The sequence below is a fragment of the Colobus angolensis genome, unplaced genomic scaffold (assembly GCF_000951035.1).
Source record: "Colobus angolensis palliatus isolate OR3802 unplaced genomic scaffold, Cang.pa_1.0 Scaffold69, whole genome shotgun sequence".
Classification (NCBI taxonomy): domain Eukaryota; kingdom Metazoa; phylum Chordata; class Mammalia; order Primates; family Cercopithecidae; genus Colobus; species Colobus angolensis.
In genome coordinates this window covers 5,267,556-5,280,136 of record NW_012120598.1, presented here as the reverse complement: position 1 = coordinate 5,280,136, position 12,581 = coordinate 5,267,556, and positions in this window count along the sequence as shown.

Below are 12,581 nucleotides of genomic sequence, written 5' to 3'. Positions count from 1 at the left end.
TATATATGCAAACCTTCCAATCTTCAGTATAATTACCATACTTGATTCTATTCAATCAATCAATCACTGGGCCAACTGCTAATTGTAAAACCTCAAAATGAAGGAAAATGAATATATCATGCGCGTTCACTAAGAGATATTGAAGGCAAATTCACACGCATCCTGAGAATGGCCTTTCAATTTCAATGTTTCCACATTCATAGTTTTATTGAGTAGGTATTACCTATGTCATCACTTCCTCAATAATTTTATTAATTTTCATTCTTTTTTTATTTTTTATTTTGGGGGTACATGTGATAATTCAATACATTCATATAATTTGTAAAAATCAAATAGTGTAATTGGGATATCTATCATGTTAAGTATTTGTCTTTTCTTTATGCTAGAAACATTCATTCTCTTCTAGTTATTTTGAAACCTACAGTAGAATATTGTAATCTGTAGTCACCCTACTGACCTATCAAATGCTAGATCTTATGTTTTAATCTGACTGTATATTTGTACTCATTAAAAAAAAAAAAAACCTCTCTTCATCTCCCCATTTCCCTTACCCTTCCTTCCTGAACTTCCGTAACCATAGATGTCATATATGGCCTTTATTATTTTGAAGTATGTTCCTTCTATATCCAGTCTGTTGAGAGTTTTTATCATAAAGGAATTTTGAATTTTATTGAATGCATTTTCAGCATCAATTGAGATGATTATATGGTTTCGTTCTTGATTCTGTGAGTGTGATGTATCACATTTATTGATTTCCGTATGTTAAACTATCCTTGCACCCTGAAATGAATTCCACCTGACCATGGTGAATAATCTGTTTAATATGCTGTTGAATTCAGTCTGCTAGTATTTTGTTGATAATGTTTGCATCTATGTTCATCAGTGCCACTGGCCTGCAGTTTCCTTTTTTTGCTTTTCTTTGTCTGGTTTTGGTATGAGGGGAATGCTGACCTCATAGAATGAGTTTGGAAGTATTTCTTCCTCTTCAAGTTTTTTGAAGAATTTGAGTAGAATTGGTATTAGTCCTTCTTTAAATATTTTGTGAATTTTAGGAGTGAAGCCCTCAGGCCCTGGACTTCTCCTTGATGGGACACTTTTTATTGTAGCTTCAATCTTCTTACTCATTATTAGTTTGTTTAAGTTTTCTATTTCTTCATGGTTCAATCTTGGTAAGAGGTATGTGTACAGGAATTTATTTCCTCTAGGTTGTACAATTTATTGGTGTATAGTTGTTAATAATATTCCTCTAATGATTCTTTGTGTTTCTATCATCTCATTTATAATGTCTCCTTTATCATTTCTGATTTGAGTTCTTTGGGTGTTCTCTCTTTCTTTTCTTAGTCTAGCTAAAGGTATGTCAATTGTGTTTATCTTTCCAAAGAATCAATTTTTCATTTCACTGATCTTTATTTTTTTTCTCGATTTTATTTATTTATGTTCTAATCTTTATTAGTTCTTTCCTCTACTAATTTGGAGTTTGGTTTATTCTTACTCTTCTAGTTCCTTGACATGTATTATTGACTTGTTTATTTGAAGTCTTTCTACTTTTTTGATATTGGTGTTTGTTGCTATAAGCTCTCCTTTTAGTACTGCTTTTGTCATATCCCGTAGGCTTGAGTATGTTGTATTTCCATTTTTGTTTCAAGAAATTTTTTAAATTTTCTTCTTAATTTATTGACTTGGTCATTCACAAGCATGTTGTTTAATTTCCATATGTCTGTATGTTTTCTGAGGTTCTTCTCGCTTTTGATTTCTTGACTAATTCAGCTGTGGATAGTTAAGATACTTGATAAGATTTCTGCCTTTTTAAATTTATTGGGACTTGTTTTGTGACCTAAGATACGGTGTATTCTGGTGAATTTTTCATGTGCTGATGAAAACAATGTGTATTCTGCAGCAGATGGGTGAAATGTTTTATGAATGTCAGGCCCTTTCAGTCTAGTGTGTAGTTTAACTCCATATGTTCTTGTTGATTTTCTGTCTAGATAATTCTGTTCATTACTGAGAGTGGGGTGTTCAAATTTTCTACTATTATTGTATTGTAATCTATCACTCCCTTTAGATTTATTAACATTTGCTTTACATACTTGGGAACTCCAATATTGGATACACAGATATTTAAAATTGTTATATCCTTTTGCTTAATTGACACCTTTATCATTATACGGTGACTTTCTTTGTCTCTTTTTACAGTCTTTAATTGTGGTCTATTGTATCCAATATAAGTATAGCTACTTACTTTTTTGGTTTCCAGTTACATGAAATATCTTTGCCTATGCCTTTACTTTCAATCTATGTGTGTCTTCATAGGTGTGGTGAGTTTCTTGTAGGCAACATATATGTGGGGCTTGTTTCCTTATTATTCAGTCACTCTATGCCTTTTAATTTGGGAATTGAGTCCTTTTACATTCGGTGTTATTTTTTGTAAACAAAGACTTACTATTGCCATTTCTTGCTTTTTTTCTGTTTGTTTTGAGATTTCTCTCTCTCTTTCCATGTTTCTTACTGTCTTCCTTTGTGGTTAAGTGATTTCCTTTTCCTCTGGTAGTATGCTTTATTCTGTTGTCTTTTTTTTTTTCCCCAGTGAATCTGCTATAGGTTTCTGCATTACGGTTACCATGAGGCTTACCAATAACATCTTATAAATATAGTAAGCTATTTTTAAAAGATGACAACTTAAATCATAAAGAAAAGATAGAAACAAAGAAAAATGAAAACAAAATTACACATTTTTTAAACTCCATCCTCCCATATTTTTAGTTTCGTTGGCTTGATTTACCTACGTTTATGTTACCTACCTTTTAACAGGTTGCCATAGCAATTATTGTTTTTGACAGACTTGTCTTTTGGGCTTCATACTAAAGTTGTGAGTGAATTGCACACCACAATTACAATATTTGATTATCCTGGGTTTGTCTGTGGACTAGTTTAACCAGTGGGTTTTATACTTTTTGAAAAATTTTCTTCTGCACGTTAGTGTATTTTTCTTTCAGATTGAAAAACACTTTTTAGCATTTCTTGTAAGATGGATATGCTGGTGACACAGTCTCTCAGCTTTTGTTTGTCTGGAAAAGACTTTATCTCTCCTTTATATTTGAAGGAGAGTTTTGTGGATACAGTATTCTTGGGCGAAAGGATGTTTTTCTTTCACCACTTTGAAAATGCTGTTCTATTAACATTCTTCACAGAACTAGAAAAATTTATTTTAAAATTCATATGGAACCAAACAAATAGTCTGAAAAGCCAAGGCAATCCTAAGCAAGAAGAGCATAGCTGGAGGCAACACATTACCCAATTCAAAATATACCACAGGGCTACAGTAACCAAAACAGCATGGTACTGGTACAAAAACAGACACATGGGTGAATGAAACATAATGGAGAGCCCAGAAATAGGCATACATACCTATGACCATCTGATCTTTGACAAAGCTGACAAAAACAATGCAATGGGGAAAAGACTCCTTATTGAATAAATAATTCCGGGGTAACTGGCTAGCCATATACAGAAGATTGAAACCAGACCCCTTCCTTATACCATAGACAAAAATCAACTAAGGATAAATTCAAGACTTAAGTTAAAACCCAAAACTATATGAACCCTGGAAGACAACCTAGGAAATACCATTTTGGACATAGGAATAAGCAAAGATTTTATGACAAAGGTGCCAAAAGCAATTGCAACAAAAGCAAAAATTGACAAATGGGACCTAATTAAACTTAAGAGCTTCTGCACAGCAAAAGAAACTATCAACAGAGTAAACTTACAACCTACAGAATGGGAGAAAATTTTTGCAAACTATACATTTGACAAAGGTCTAGTAACTAGCATTTATAAGAAACTTAAACACATTTACAAGATAAAACAACCCTATTAAAAAATAGGCAAAGGACAGGAACAGACACTTTTCAATAGAGGACATATATGCAGCCAACAAGCATATGAAAAAAATCTCAATATCCCTGATCATTAAAGAAATGTAAATCAAAACCACAATGAGATACCATTTCACACTAGTCAGATGGCTATTAATAAAAAGTCAAAAAAAGTGTAGATGCTGTCAAGGATGTGGACAAAAAGGAACACTTATACACTACTAGTGGGAGTGTAAATTAGTTCAACTATTGTGGAAAGCAGTATGGTGATTCCTCAAGGAGCTAAAAGCAGAACCACCATTGGACCCATCAATTCCATTACTGAGTTTATACCCAGAAGTATATACATCATTCTACCATAAAGACACATGCATGTGAATGTTCATTGCAGCACTATTCACAATAGCAAAGATGTGGAATCAGCCTAAATGCCCAACCACAACAGTTTGGATAAAGAAAATGTGGTACATATATACCACAGCATACTATGCAGTCATAAAAAAGAATGAGTTAATGTCTTTTGTGGAAACACTGAGGAAGCTGGAGGCCATTATCCTAGGCAAACTAATGCAGCAACAGGAAATCAAATACCACATGTTCTCACTTATAAGTGGGAGCTAAATGATGAGAACTCATGAACACAAAGGATGGAGGGTGGGAGAAGGGAGAGGAGCAGAAAAGAAAACTATTGGGCACTGGGCTTTGTACCTGGATGATGAAATAATCTGCACAACAAACCCTTGTGACATGAGTTTACCTATGTAACAAACCTTCAGATGTACCCCAAAACCTAAAATTAAAGTTATTTTTAAAAATACTGTTCCACTCCCTCACAGCCAGTATGATTTTCATTGAGAGGTTTGTTAGGCAAATTGGAGCTCCTTTTTATGTTATTTGCTTCTTTTCTCTTGCTGCTTTCAGGATTCTCTCTGTCCTTAACATTTGAAAATTTGATCATAATACAACTTTTGGTAGTCTTATTTAGGTCAGACACCTACTTGGTGTTCTCTGACCTTCCTGTACTTAGATATTTACCTCTTTATTTAGTTTTGGAAAGTTTTCTGTTATTGTGTATTTAAATAAGCTTTCTACTCTTTGCTCTTGCTCACCTCCCTCTGAAACACCAATAATTCTTAGGTTTAGCCTTTTAAGTTAATTTTCTATTTCTTGTTGGTGATTATTTCTTTATATTCTGTTTCTTTTTTCTCCTCTGTGTATTTGAACTCACTGATTCTTTCCTCTGCCTAAGTCATTCTGCTGCTTCTAATGAATTTTTGATTCAGCAAATGTATTTCTCAGTTCCAAGATTTCTGTCTGTTTGTTTTTATTAGTTCAATCTCTTTATTAAATCTCTCTGGTAAATTTCTGAATTGTTTTTCTGTGTTATCCTGGAGATTACCAAGTTTCCTTAAAACTGCTATTTTGAATTCTTGGTCAGCGTGATCACATATCATCATCTAGTTAGAGTCAGTTGCTGGATCCTGGCTTTGTTCTTTTGGAGAGATTATGGTTCCCTATTTGCTATTTGCTATTGTTTCTTGTGGATATATGTCCATGTCTTTGCATTGAAGGATTTATTATTTATTCTAGTCTTTTTGTCTACGTTGTTTGGGTTTTTATTGGATATGTTTGCTTAGAGATGCTTTGTTTTTTCTCTGTTGATTTTCTTTTTCCTCTGCTTGGTCACTGCTTCTTTTCAGTACTAGATGGTGTCTTACACCCAAGTTTCCCTTGATTCTAGGAAATAATCAGTGTGCTGCCCATCCCAAATGAGAGAGGTCACAAAGGAGACACTTAGTAGTATTAGAAGGGTGCCTGTGCCTAAAGGCTCATGCCCAGTGGCCTGTGGAATTAACCTTTTACAGCTTGATGCTGCTGAACAGCCACTCTGATCTGCCATCTCCTTGACCAAGTTGCAGAGCAGAGCTTCCTAGGCTAAGAATAGTAGTCCAACCTCCCCTCTTTGTCTCTGACTGTCTTCGAGGATATTTCTCCCTTCAGGTACTCCCAATGCTTCCTATGGGTTGAGGCAGGGACAGCTGACCTGCCAAAGAACCCAAGATTATGGAGAAGTTTGTCATCACTTTGATCTCACTTCTTCCAGTATAGAAACTGTGAGTTGGGAGAAATTTTCTGTGTGCTTGGTGTTGGGCAGATGGGAGGATGGACGTCAAGAATATGAAAGTCCAATTCTCTTACTGTTTTCTTAGAGTTTTTCACTTCTCTGTGGCCCAAGGAACATCTCAGCCTCATATTTGAGTTCTGAGATATTGCTGGTGATAATCTTCATACTGCATATTTGTTTTTGGTGTTCTGTGGGGAAAAGTAAGGCCAGTTTGCTTCTATGTTGCCATTCTGGAACCGGAAGTCTCCTCCAAAGGATTTTTTTTTTTTAATCAAAATTAGCTTATATGATGGCTCTGCTGTGTCTTAACCTGTGATCCCCAAAGAAAGATCCTGAGACAAAGTCTTAGGTGGAGCACTTTATTTGGGAAGTGATTATCCTAGAGAGCAGGAATGAAAGAAAGAAAATAGAACAAGGTACAAGACAAATTCAATATGAGAATGATTTTTCAAATTAATGATTGGTGTTTGATCTCCTGGACTCTTTGAAGGACTCTTATGGAATATGTCTCAAAACTATCTTCCTGGGGAAAGAAAGAAGAAGCCATTTATCAATTAGTTTTTATCTTTCACAGGGCATTATCTCCCCCAGTGCTCAGACTGCACACATGAGAGGTGAGCAAGCTTCCAATAACAGCCAATGCTAATGCTCCAGAAAAGCCTTTAACAAAAGTCAGAGGTTCATAGTAAGGTACTATCGGGGGAATTAGCCCCCGATAATTCAATGTGAGTCCTTTTCTTTTTCCCTAAGTGTCAGCTGGTCTGAGAAATAAAGGGAAAGAGTACAAAAGAGAGAGATTTTAAAACTGGGTGTCCAGGGGAGACATCACATGTCAGCAGGTTCTGTGATGCCCCCCAAGCCGCAAAACCAGCAAGTTTTTATAAGTGATTTTCAAAAGGGGAGGAGTGTACAAATAGGTTGTGGGTCACAGAGATCACGTGCTTCACAAGGTAATAAAATATTACAAGGCAAATGGAGACAGGGCAAGATCACAGGACCAGGATCAAATTAAAATTGCTAACAAAGTTTCGGGCATGCATTGTCACTGATAACATCTTATCAGGAGCCAGGGTTTAAGAGCAGACAACCAGTCTGACCAAAATTTATTAGGTGGGAATTTCTTCATCCTAATAAGCCTGGGAGCGCTACAGGAGACCAGGGCTTATTTCATCCCTTATCTGCAACCATAAAAGACAGACATTCCCAGAGTGGCCATTTTAGAGACCTCCCCCTAGGAACGCATTCTCTTTCTCAGGGCTGATCCTTGCTGAGAAAAATAATTCAGCCATATTTCTCCTATTTGCTTTTGAAAGAAGAGAAATATGGCTCTGTTCCGCCTGGCTCTCAGGCAGCCAGACCTAATGGTTATCTCTCTTGTTCCCTGAACATTGCTGTTATCCTGTTCTTTTTTCAAGGTGCCCAGATTTCATATTCTTTAAACAATTTATGCAGTTAACACAATCATCACAGGGTCCTGAGGCGACATTCATCCTCAGCTTATGAAGATGATGGGACTAAGAGATTAAAGTAAAGACAGGCATAGGAAATCACAAGAGTATTGATTGGGGAAGTGATAAATGTCCGTGAAATCTTCACAATTTATGTTCAGAGATTGCAGTAAAGACAGGCGTAAGAAATTATAAAAGTATTAATTTGGGGAACTAATAAATGTCCATGAAATCTTCACAATTTATATTCACAGACTACAGTAAAGACAGGCGTAAGAAATTATAAAAGTATTAATTTGGGGAACTAATAAATGTCCATGAAATCTTCACAATTTATGTTTTTCTGCCATGGCTTCAGTCAGTCCCTCCGTTCGGGGTCCCTGACTTCCCACAACAAGGTACCAGGTGAAAACTCCATCAGATGGTATCTGTACAGAGCTAGTCAAATCCTGCTCAGACCTAGTTGTCACAGAAGTATATGGAATAAAAGATGGTACTGTGTCCAATACAGCCTTCCTCTAGTATTACACAGTTTCTTGCATGCCTTCTCTCTCTCTTTTTTTTATATCTTAGCATTTAATATCTGCAAAAAAGTGAATTATTTGTTAAACACCCTAAAACATGTTAATCATATTTAGATTTTAAAATGTGGCATCAATGTGAAATAGTGCTTTCAGCCCTCTGTATCAGGAGACAAACAGTGATGACTGCCCAAGACTGCAGACAGCAGAGACACAACTGCACTCTCTCAGCACAACCCTCAACCTTCAGGAAGAAAGATGCCAATCACAGCATATTATTTAAAAAGTATTCTAACATAATAATTACACATATCACATGCAAGCTTTTTCCCCCTTTAAACTATTCTCTAAATTTGGCCAAACAAACTATGTGATACAAAAATCCTGGCAAAGAGCAGGGTTCCCTGCAGGACTGTGTGGCAAACCCTCTGACATTCTTTTGCCTTGGCAGATAAGTCAAAACAAGGACAATCTAAAAAGAGGCCATTCTCTCCCCCAGTTAGCAATTCAAGGGTTAGATCTGAAATAGAGCAAGGGAAACAGACACATACATACTCAAACATGCCCCACCCCAGCAACTCTCATAGCTCACAATGGCTGGATTTCATTACAAGCGAATGATTTAATGATAGCTTTGCTATTTTTTTAAAAAATCAAGTAGAATGCTCAAGCACGGCTATTTCCCTTCAACGTAAGACAAAAAGCAGCAGCCTGGCATGACTTCTTCTACGTCCCAAGTGTTACAAAGGCCTCTTCAATCTCCAACCAACCCTGGTGTCTACAAGGGCATAGTATAAAGGATTGATGGACCAGTTCCTGCTGCTGTCATCAACCTGAGGTCATAACTAATATCTACCATTAATCTTCTTCATCATCTATTTTCATTTTGCCTTGACCAGTGTTTTGGCAGCCCGAGGCTTTTCTGGTTGGATAACCTAGACCTTCACCCTTGAGAAATCTTAGTTTTTATTTTTCTCATCTTGGTTGGGCCAAGGTTGCTCAATTTCTCATTTATAGTTGTCAATGAACGTGGAAGCATCCAAAGAGAACCCTGTGAATTTCCACATTCCAGAGCTACTCCTACCTGATACCATGGTGCAGCATCAGTGCTACCTCCTCGCGCAGCAATCAGACTCAATTATCCTGCCCATATGGAACAGCCCCTTTTTGCCTGCTGATCTTCTGATTTGGGGGTTCAAGAGTGACCAGGAGTTCAGTAGCTTCATTCACTGGAATTCTTACTGTGTCCTCCATATGTGTGTTCTACCCATGAGAACCAAGCATTTCATTCCGGAGGAGCCTGAGGCTGTGAAGATGAAGACTGTCCCCAAGTGTATCGCTGGAAGTGACAGTGAAAAAAGCCAACCACTTCCACCCCTTGGTTCCCAGACCCCAGTTTTCTAGCCATGAGCAAAACAAAAGCAGCATATATTGGCCATTTTTCTCTGAAATCAGAACCTAAGACAAAAGCTCATATACCACACCCAAAATGTTTTCATCAACACAAACTGAAACTGTACCCATTAAACCATAACTCTCACTACCCCCTCTCCAAAGCCCTTCGTAGACTATTCTACTTTCTAGCTCTATGAATTTGACTTCTAGGTGCTTCATATAAGTATAATCAGACATTTTTTATCTGACTTCAATTCAACATAATATTAGAAAAGGAAATAAAATTGGAAATGAAGAATTAAATTTACCTCTGTTCACAGATGATAGAATTATATATTTAGAAAACCCTGAAAAATCCACACAAAAAACTGTTGAGTGGTGATAATTACATAACAACATGAGTGTACTTAATGCCACTGAATTTTACACTTAAAAATGGTTAGAATAGTAGATTTTACACGATGTCTATTTTACCACTATTTAAAAAGAAAACCAAACTGGTTTTGATTTTTCTTAAGAATTGAGAAAAATGCCAGCTCAGTAGTCATATGCCAATACCAGAGGCTGTAGGGAGCACACGTGGCCTAGCAGCTCTGTTTGAGGATGCAACTCCTGATAAACTCATGGCTATGTGACTGCAGGCAAGGGAAGGAACATTTTAACTCCAGGAGTCAGAAAATCCATCATGGAGTTATCATATGCTCGAGACCTTGAAAACAGAAGGAATTTCCACAGAGGAGCATGGGAAGGAGATTACTCCAGGCTTTCCAACTGCAGATGCAAAGACATTGTCTCTTCTGCCTTGAGAATATTGAAATCTTCTTTATTTGATTATCTTTTGAACCTACTCTGAATAGCTAAGATAATTTTCATTCTTATAACTGCTGACTAGTTGAGAAGAAGAGGTCCCCACCTACAGAGAAGAAAGGAAGGAAGAGGTGTCCAGAGAAATTCAGGGTCCCCCCCCTCCCATTCAAGGCCACCTGAAAGTATCTCCCCCTGTTTTTCAAGTTCATCGAATGTGTTTAAGAAACCTGCAATTTCCAAGTCCATCAGCCTGTTGAAACAAAACAGCTATAACTATAAAATTGAGATCCTTTTAAGATTTTCAATCCTTAGAATTAAAGATACTTATTACAAAATGTAGTTGTATTAAATCATATATGTCAAAATATTACAAATGTGTATTTCATATTAATAGCTGTTAGTCAAAAACACAAAATTTCCTATCATTTTTCCTAGTGCTCCATTTTTTTAGACCTTTTCTTAATCTATGTTTCTTGTCTGAGACCAAATACAAATGAATCAAAAGCCATTTCAGTGTTACATATTGGGTTTCCATACATCTCCGTTGCTTCTTTATCAATAGCCTTGCCCAGTGTACACACTTTTGTGTGTCCTTCTTACAAGCAACATCATTTTTTCATAGTACAGAAATGAAGATTTCATATAACCCCGTCAGGTTCCTTACACAGACCCAAGTTAAAAAGCATCATCTCAATGTCAGTCTCTTGGCTGTCTGCAGGGTAATATGGTGAATTGCTGCCTGTGCTGTAATTTTGTCAGCTCTTTAGTAAATTATATTCAAGGATAAAGAGGACAGAGCTACCTACTGACAAATAACATTCTTTATTCTCCTTTTTCTACAGTGTACTGAATAACACCATAGAGCGTAAGTCATTATTTACCCTATATAACAAATGTGTAATTACAACACATGAAGCCCAAAAAATGAGCTTCAAAGAATATCATGGGTTTTTTTTTAACAGGAAGTGGAAAGATGTTTCAGAACAGTGAGCACAGTTTAGACTCTGAAATCTTTTAGCAGCATGATGCTTTTGAACATCTGATCTAGGTTTTGATTCTGCTAGCTACATGTATATTTTAGCCTTTGGTCTTGCATTAAAACACCAGTTGCAAATAACGTTAGAAAAATTGGGAATAGAGGAAGGAATATTTCTATTGATTTTTTAAATTCTGCATATATAAAGGACGTTGCTTGTGGCATCACTGACTCTTTGCAACAATCTTATAAAGTCGTCATTATTAGCATCATGTTACAGCAGAAGCTGTGAGTTGCTGCCAAACTTGCTTACTATCAACCTCTGAAGAGATGAAACAGAGAGTCATGCAAGATCTGTTTAAATCCGGTAGCCTTTGACACTTTAAACTTCAGAACACATTGGATTTACAGGTATACAATTGCTTTAGAGTTTGTAATTTCATGAAAGCAAAAATTCAACTTTTCCTTAAGAACAAATTTAGCATGTATGCCTTGAAACTGGCTTATTAAATAATACGAAAATGTTCGTTGTGGCTATTTGACCTCCTAATGCTTAGTTTTATTTAGCAAACATCAAAACAAGATATGTATTAATCCAAAGCAAATATATTTTATTTAATTGGATTAATTATTAATAGTTCACTAACATCATACTGTAGGTATTTTACTTTTCTATAAATGTTTTATATTCCAGCCTATTTAAAACTTTAGCAACCAAATCCTTTAAAGGACGTAGGTCACACATATTTTCAAACCAACAAAATAGTAAAATTCAAGGAACACTAGATGGAATAGGGAAGATGAAATAAAGAAACTAAGATATTTACAAGAATGGAGTTCTTCTGCCACCTTGTGGTTATTCTGTGTTATAACCAGAGCTACATTAAAATATTCAGGGAATTCTTCAGTCAGTCTCTTTAGCCAGGTGTGGCCGCGTGGCTGAGCTCTGGCCAATGGAAGCTGGCCTTGGTCTTTATTGAATGTGGTTATCGTGTTTCCATTTTTTAATTCCTGAATATCACAGCTAATTTTGGTATTGGCGACGACCTCTTTTTTGAAACTTTCTCTTGTGCTGGGTTTAGATTTTTCTCTCCTTGTTTTTCTCCTGTGAAACACATAAGCATCGTTAGATTTCATCAAAGATCATCACTTCATCACATCAAAGATTTCACTTCACTCTAGCCAAACTGTCCTCCCTCATTCTCCTGCAACACCTCACACACGGTCCGCTTAGGGTCTTCTACAACCTAAGGTCCCTGGCTGCAACACTCTTTCCTCTGACACCCATATGGGACCTACTCCACCTCTAAACAAAACTGCCTGGCACGTTGTAGGCGCTCAAAAAATATTTGTCCAATGACCGAATGAAAGAATTGTAACTCCTTCTGTCGGTTAAAGAAACCTGTGGTATAGTGTTTAGCCTCACAAGTATTC